This window comes from Papaver somniferum, unplaced genomic scaffold (assembly GCF_003573695.1).
Source record: "Papaver somniferum cultivar HN1 unplaced genomic scaffold, ASM357369v1 unplaced-scaffold_29, whole genome shotgun sequence".
Classification (NCBI taxonomy): domain Eukaryota; kingdom Viridiplantae; phylum Streptophyta; class Magnoliopsida; order Ranunculales; family Papaveraceae; genus Papaver; species Papaver somniferum.
This window is the reverse complement of record NW_020639929.1, coordinates 2,815,751-2,824,841: the sequence shown is the minus strand read 5'-3', so window position 1 is coordinate 2,824,841 and position 9,091 is coordinate 2,815,751. Positions and strand designations below refer to the sequence as shown.

At 36.2% G+C, this 9,091-nt stretch overlaps 1 pseudogene; it reads left to right on the top strand.

The window, feature by feature from the left end:
- Positions 1-1,140: 1,140 nt before the first annotated feature.
- Positions 1,141-6,860, top strand: LOC113341413 (annotated as a pseudogene).
- The last annotated feature ends 2,231 nt before the right edge of the window (positions 6,861-9,091 follow it).

Here is a 9,091-nt window from a genome sequence, read left to right as displayed (position 1 = left end):
TGGTAATAATCACATTTTGATGGATAGATGCAAGTATACTGTAAGAAATTCTAGAGCTTTTACTAATAGCATACAGGTGCAGGATGAAATTTGGGATCCACCGGATAGAGATTTTGTCAACATAAACATTGATGTCTCTTTTCTTAAAACTAATTTTACAGGAGGCAGAAGACTAATAGCTAGAAATTTTGCAAGACAAAGTTCAAAGGTCAAAGGAAACTTCTAAAATGGAGGAATGATGCCAGAACATGAAGTGGAGCGGTCGGAATATATTTCCATGAAAGATGCAGTCGAGTGGGCTATTCCAAAAAACTTAACCAAAGTCATTTTCGAGTCAGACAACGATGGTTTAATCAAGTCAGTAAAACAGGATACCTTTTATGTTTATTGGTTAAACCAAGGAACTATCGTAGATATCAAGACTATGTTTCAGAGTCATACTTTTTATTTTTGTGTCAGTTAATAGCTTAAAAATGGCGTTGCAGACTCTATGGCTAAGAAAGCTAGGAGCAGCGGCACTAGTTTTGAGCACTCAAACGATTTTCCTCCAGACATTCACAGCTGGGTTATGGAGGACACTATCAGATGTAATCTTGCTTCTTAATCAATAAAATCCTTTCTTGCATCGGAAGAGAAAAAAACTCGTACGCCTAGAAAATGGAAAATACTAAAACTAAAATCAAGTACTAATAAATAACATTCTAATTTTTTCCGTATGCCAAATCGCGAGCTGGGCTCTACACTTAACCAAACAACTTTAACAGTTTAACTCTCTAGTTAAATAATGAAAAAGCATAATATTGTTTTCAAGCTATTGTATACGACAATGATTACTTCCTCTTCTTCATTTTGGTTTATAGTTACTTAATATAAGTATATTTTCTAATTTTCCAATAGTCGTGCTAATCAAGTTGCACGTCTATCATAGTACACAAAAACAACTTGCACAATGTTAAGTATATATTTTTTTTGTGAACTTTATAAATCTACGAAACAAATAGCTAATCTAGAAATCAGATTGACACTTAACTATCTTCATTGACTTTCATTATTGGGTTTCTCGAACTCGATTCATTTGCTTATCTCTCTCATTCATTTAGTTAATCAAGACTAGTTACTCAAGGAGATCTAGTTGCATTCATGGCTAAGATTTTAATGTGTAGTACTAACAACAATAGTTCTTATTCAAACCGGGCAAATTCATCCATGCCCAATGCTATGGTACCCGTCAACGATCTAAACACGCCTGGAAACAACAACGATCACCCCATACCATCGGCAACCAATGAAAAATCCAGCTCTTGTTTCTCTATACCATTTTCCCAAAAGGTATTCATGTTTTCATTTTTCATTTCCAGAAAACGTTTTTTTTCCCTTGACATATCTGCTTATTATGATTTCTTAGAAAAGATTTAAAATCTTGTTGCTCGGTTTTACTGAACGTAGTTGATTGCGGAAGGAATTGGAACATTTTTCATGATATTCGCTGGATGTGGTGCAGTAAGCGTGAACTTAAACAATGATAAGGTTGTAACTTTGCCTGGAATTGTCCAAACTTGGGGACTTTCTGTGATGGTTATGATTTACGCTCTTGGATGTATTTCCGGTGCTCATTTTAACCCTGCTGTCACCATTGCCTTCGCAACTTGTGGTTGTCAGAAATTTCCATGGAAACAGGTACAATTTTTGCAATTCACCATTTATTCAAAAGTTTCAAGTCATATTGATAAACTGTACGTGCTTATGTATTAGCTCAAGTTGTTGGTTCGACTCTTGCAATTGGAACCCTAAGGCTATTATACCAAGGGAATCAGGATCATTTCCTAGGAACATTGCCGGCTGGATAACATGTGCAGTCTTTAGTTCTAGAGTTCGTCACAACTTTCCACCTCATGTTCGTAATCTGCAGTGTCGTTACAGATTGTAGAGCAGTAAGAAAATTTTCCTTAGCCCACTTGTCTTAACATTCATTATTCGACGTGTCTTTCGCGAAGGTCATCGTAAATTTGGTAACAATATATGGAACATATACTTGGTCATTTCTTTACTTTTTGTCATGGGAATTAGCTTATATTTTTATTTATGGATTTTGTGTAGGTTGGAGAACTTGCGGGCCTCGCCATAGGATCTACCGTGATATTAAAAATGGGAAACTTAGGCGCAGACCCAAAAAAAATAATATTTTCATTATTAGGTCCATAATTAATTTTAGGTATCGTGACATCCATAATTATTTCCGTGATACCCATAATTATATGAAATGATTAAAAATCTGTATTACGGATTATGCATCCGCATGACGGGTTATGCATCAGGGGTATAATTGGCAACGCAACTTGGATATAACATATCTAAAAATCGGCGTCTTGGAATATTACAAATTTTATATCGTTGGAAATATTTTTAAGAGAGCTACAAAACGAGTACAAACAAGAATATCAATTTTTTGTTTTTCACGAAAAAAACGGAAGTAATCATCATTTTAGGCAAATTTTTTGAAAACTTGATACATAACTATTATGCAGCCAGCAAAAAAGATGCATAACACATTCTGCAGATGCATAACAAATTATGCAACCATTTTCTCCACTGCATAACAAATTATGCATTTGGATAACAAAGTTATGCATCTATAAAAAGTTATGTAATCATTGTTTTGGGTTGATTTTAGTGCGTCCATAAAAAAATTGATGCATAATGCAGTATGCATCTATATTTACGGATGCATATCAGGTTATGCATCTATTTTCTCGATGCATAAAAGATTATGCAGTCGTATTTTCGGATGCATAACATGTTATGTAGATATTATTGTAGGTGCATGAGAAGTTATGCAGCCTTATTTTTTGTTGGTTTCAATACTTAGAAAAAAGTAGCTGCATAATGTGTTATGCAACCGTTTTCTGTACTTCATAACAAGTTATGCAAAAAAAAAACAGCTGCAGAACGTGTTATGCAACAAATTTCGAGAATGCATAACAAGTTATGCAACACATTTGTAGATGCATAACCTGTAATGCATCACTATTCACACCTCCATTTTCGCAATACTGCACACAGTACATCCAGCCAATACCAGTTGCACACTGTATCACCACCAACAACTGCAACCATGACCCTGTAACCTCAACACAACATCAACCTGGCCAGAGCTACCTTTCATTTCAAATACTTGACATCTTTGTCTCTGAAATCAAATTTGAAATTTCAGCAATCTTACCAAACCGATTTCTATTTACCAATTAAAATATCAAGGAACCATTATGTCACTGATTTATGTAAGAAAATTCTTTCGATTTTTGGATACAGAACACAACCAATCATAACCCAATAATATCCTTGATGTAGCTGGACAACTGTTGTTTTGATCCTCAAATTTCCTTTTCTTTCTGTACGAGGATGACATCTCAAATGACTATCTAATGATTTCAAAAAACAAAAATTCTTACCACGTGGGATCCATTTAAAGCTTCTACTCCCATATTTGTCTCCTGACTCTCCTGTCTTAAATTCTTAGCCTTTCTTTGATAAAACTTCAAGTCTTGTTTCAGAAAAGAGATTTCTTTATCTACTCCGCCACTTAAATCAATATCAGTTCTGCATTTCAAACACCCAACTTCACAGATTCTTCCAATAATATTTCAATTTTAATGGTGGAAATGATTATCCAAACTCAGTCAAAATCTTAGAAAATCAATCTAGAAATATACCCAAAATTGCTAGCAAGTGAATAAACTGTTTAATTTGTTCCTTGTCTTGGAAATCAGTGAAGACGATAACATCAATGGCAAAATCAACTGTTTATTCTGTTCCTTCTCGGCATCATCAGTTGGAGACAAAACAGGACCATCAAGATTGTTATTACCACCACGATGATTCTTGTTCGTTTCTACCGAAATCCATCTCGATTTAAGATGATTTTTGAAATTAACAACAGCAGAAATACGGATCTGATCATCGATGTTCGTCTCAGCAACTAAACGAAGAACAGCGAGACCGAAATTAGGTTTATTAGATGCTTCTGATAAGTATGATTCAGCTTGTCGAAACTTCGTGAAAAAAGAACCATCGTTATTTGAGATCTGAATTTCAGAAACTATGGGTGTTGGAGTAATTTTTTCTCAAAAATTGGGTGCACGCCTGAAGTTTTACGCCCGTGGGTTTCATAGTGGAGAAATCTGATAAAATGGGTCTCACAGTAATTTTCACATTAAACATACTTTTCTCTGGGTAATTATATTCATCTCCAAAAACAAAAATTAGTTGATCATTCATACTGATGCGCTGATTAATAATATCATTCTCGCTAACCTTTCAAATAATCTTTATAAGCCAATTACCGGGGCATCGTTGAATCGTGTGAGGAGTTTGGGACCAGCCCTTGTATTTAACCGCTATGAAGGGCTATGGATCTACATAATCGGCCCCATATGTGGAGCTATAGCAGGTTCTTGGACTTACAGCATCATCAAGAATGATCGTGTCATACGAAAACTAGGATCAAAATTCTATTGAAAGATGAAGTCTACATCTAGCAGGAAACTCGATCATATGCCAGTTTTACTAATTCGAAATACGAAAAATGGGTCATCTGTCCAAATATTTTTAAAACATGGTTCAAATGGACGAGTAAAAATTATTATGGGTGAAATGGACACTAAGAAAATATCAAGGATGAAACTGGATGCATCCTGATGTAAATTAAAAATAAGAAAAAATATTTAAAAATGGATATGGTGAAACTATTTACATCCCGGCTATTTTTACATTTTTGTCCATTTAAACAGTATCAAAACCTAAATGTCTTTTTCAGTCAAAAATTGTTAATTTTGGTCTTTTTAACTTATTTTGTGTTCGAAATATATTTGGAACTTTAGTACATTATTTCGAAGTAAGTTGCATGTTCTAATTAATTTGCTATTTGTATAGTCAAACTTGATATAATCACATCAATCATACCCTACTATAAGTCTATAACAACATTTTTACGTACTATATAAGAGGGTTCATTTGGATTCGACTTTCCCCATCACTATAGAACTGACAGGATTTGTTTAATGCACTCTGTAGTCTGTTCACAGTAACATCAATCAAACGAAGCTCAGCCATAAATCGAAAAGTTGTTTTCATACTTCATACCGACTTCAAACTAAGTTAAATTCATACATCAATTTCACTATTTTCTTACTCTACCTCCTTTCCTTTTCCCCTCTTCGGAGTAAGTTTCCTAGAATTATCCTTTCCAATTTTCATTCCACTGAAGCCTTATGTGTTGCATAAAATAGTCAAACAGAATTATATGTTACATAAAAATCGGTTAGTATATTTGGAGATTTTGGAACCCACTCTTTAAAGTGAGTTTCAAAATCAAACCATGTCACTAGAGGTGTAGATAGAGACGGGCCAGCATATTTATGGCACAACACAACACGTTAAAACTCGAAGACAACACGGCGCGGTACGTGATCTGGCACAGTACGGGCACATCACTTTAGCTTAGTGTGCTGTGTTGTGCCAGACAAATAGGCACATCATCACAGCATATCACGTGGCACGTGTAAGCACGCGGCACAACACGGAACGCAAAGAAAACACACTAAATTATGCAAAAGATACAACATGATACATCATATTTCACATCATACGCATATCTCACAAAAAAAGGTCTTTATTTTAACTAGTTTTTGACATTTTATTTCCATTTTGCTGATTAATTTTTTTGATAATACATATACTAACTAAAATATTGAAAAATTATTTTACTTGGAAAATATTGAATAAGTTGGCTACCACAACACAACACGGCACATCATTATTATTTTTCTGCCACAACACAACACGCCATTTAGCACGACACATCACAGCACGTCTGAATCTTTGGCACAGCTCAGCCCAGCACGTAGCATGCTAAGCACGTGACTTCGTGGGCAGGGCTATGACGAACCAACACGTTTTACACCTCTACTTATCACACTCTATCCCAGTTTTTCACAGACAATAATTCTAAAGTTATTGAGTAAAAATATGAATGAAATTCTGCAGTGATGTAATACTACTTGCAAGGGGTATCAGGCAAGGCACGCCCCTTTAAAGTTTGGATTCAAGCTGCGTTGGAATCTCACTCTTGCCATCAAATGAATTGAAGACTTTTTGTCTTATTTTTACAATCAAATTAAAGTTGTCGATCTTAGGACCCAAACTAGTTGAATTTTGGCAGGAGCCAAATTAATTTAGCAAAAGTACATGAGTAATGCGTTTATCTTCAAAAAAAAAAAAAAAAGATAAATACTCCAATACAAAAAGTCCACGTCTTCCTATGTGGAGGTCTTATTAACACATTCATGTGTGGGTCATTACTAAAATACAAAATAAAATAAATGTAAAACTTTTTACATTAAGTTAATCCCTAACCCCTAAGATATTATCTAACCAACATTATTTGAATTTAGAGACAAAATGATGATGTGGCTTTAAGACCCAAGATTAGACTTTCTCTACTACTACCCCATTTAGCCATATCATCTATCTCTATGACCTTGACCCTTGTATTGGAGATGGAAATTTGGTGCAAAAAATCTTAAATCCTAAGTGTCATTCAATTGCATTGGAGATGCTCTTATAGCGCAATAGCTTAAGTGGAGATTACTTGTTTAAACTATGACTATAGGATGGCTGTTCGGAGGAGTCCAGCTCGGGTTCCGTCATGTTGTTCGGTATTATTTTGCTAAAGTTTTGTTTTGATGCAATAATGGTGAAGACAGTAAGAAATTTAGTGGTTTCTTTTGAAGCCGATTTAGGGATGCTATTTATGTTAGTTGCAAGTCATTTGACTTTGTAATCAGGGGCCTCTCCGCTCTTAGTGAAGTTATTTATTTTACCCTTTTGGTTTATAGGGTGGGGTCCTTGAGCCCCTTGTAATTTTTGTAATTACGTTTTTTGTTTTAATAAATTATTGGACTTAGCAAAAAAAAATAATATATATAGTGCAAAAGTGTTGGAAAATTCAGGGTAACAGAGGATGAAAACAAAGAACGAAAAGAATGTTGTATCACTGGAGCTTCAAGGCCTTGCGATTCTTTTCAGCAATTATTTCGACCCTTTTCAAATAATTGGCGAGTACAATCGGTCAGGGAAATATTGCTGTCAGGATACAATGAAGCCCTAACAACGTTGTTGGATTCAGAGGTTGTACTCCCTTGACCCAACCAAGAACACACTGTTATTGATTCTGAAGATGCTTAGAGAGAAAGAGTCTTTGATGATTGTAATGGGAAGAATCCTTAACTATTTATATAGAGGTTCATGCCTTTTGGAGATGTCGTTTCATCTTCAACAAAGCACTATCAAAAGTCGTCATCCATTAATGGGAAGAGATGCGACTGTAGAAAATTCTGGAAACCGAATTAATTTTTGAATTTCAAAACCAAAACCGAAATTCTCGAAACCGAATTAGGTCGAACACAATCGGAAGGGGCTATGCCCCTCGGAACCCCCTGGATAGCCGCAAACAATATTGAAAATATCCAACAAAAAGATTACCAGATGGAGATGGCACCGATATTTATATGCTCAAACCATATGGATGTAAGATGTTATTTCAGTATGTTGTTGTTGATGGTGGTTTTTAGTTTATGGTCAAAATCGTAAAACTGCACAACTGACATGACGTCACTATGACCATTAACACATTTATTGAATCAATCAGCAACCTACGTAAGAATTACCGGGGTACCATTTTTTTTTTACATGGGTCATGTTCCACGACAGAAAACTTAACACTGACTGACATCATCTATGCCAAACACCTATTTCCACCGAACAGCAAGTTCAGGACAGGAGGATACAACACTCAGAAAATATTTGCTAGCTTTCCATCTGTTAGCTTCCGACTTTCTGATACAAGTCGTGAAACAACTACTCTTCCAGAATCAACTATTCTGGTCTCAACGCTCTCTTTGCTTCCCTCCCCAAAACCAACCCTTCTCCTTCACTTTGTGACCGAAGCAAGTCTGGAACGGCCATTTCTTGGTTTAGGCCGTATTTGTACTGATTGATCTCTCGAATCTAAAGTACTCCCTTGCAGTACATTGTTTAGGGTTTAAACTCGTTTCTCATCCCCACACCCGAAATTACTAAAATCAGCAGAAATCGTTTTCACCCTCAAACAATTGGCGACCACAGTGGGAGGTTGATTTTTCGGTCACGATGTCAATTTTCAATCCTCGATCTCATACCTCGACCCAGACGTCAAGACAGTACAATCAAACAGAATCGACGACTCAGCTACTAGGCGGCTCGATTACCAGTCGTGATACGAAAAGGGACGACTGGGTACTTCCGAGGGGTTAGAAGAAAATGATCCGCCTAGGGATCGACAACACGACAAGGAATGACTGGGTACTTTCCACAGTCACGGTGATGTTTCCCACAAAACTCGGCCTTACATCCGGGAGATTCCTTTTTCACCAGAAGATCCAAAAACCGAGTAAGTCTTGCCTAGACAAAATACGTGGTTTACTACTTCAGGTTTTCACGGGAATGATGAAACCAATAGCCATGTTATGTTTCATCTCATGCTCTCTGTCGACAAGCAATGCTCACGATTCAGTGGCTTTCCTGGGATGTTTGCAGCATTCGCAATCGTAACCAAAAAGCATCGTTATTCTAAAAACAGTTCGTTCCAAATAATAATCCAAAACTTTCAAGGTAACATTTGTCTGTCAAACCAAAAATCCAGGAAATCAAAACCGTAAACTAGGCGTTTCATTTGCCTTTCAAAAAAAAAAACCTAAAATAAGAAGTTCAGAAGACAGAAATGCGTTCAAGGAAAGTTTTTCAACAATGGCTTGATCTTCTTGGCAAAAGTCTCTTTCGTGCTTTGGAGAGACGCCCTCTTCAACTTCATCTTCCTGCAAAAATTTTCTACTTCCGCTTCCTGCTTCTTCACCATATCCGTAGAAGGACCTTCGACTATTTCGGCCAGCAACTTTTCAACCTCAGCGAAACCTTCAACGAACCAAGGAACATTGAACTCGAAGTTTACACACGTGTCACGATGGAACCTCCAGCTCGATTCTACATCCTCAGAAAC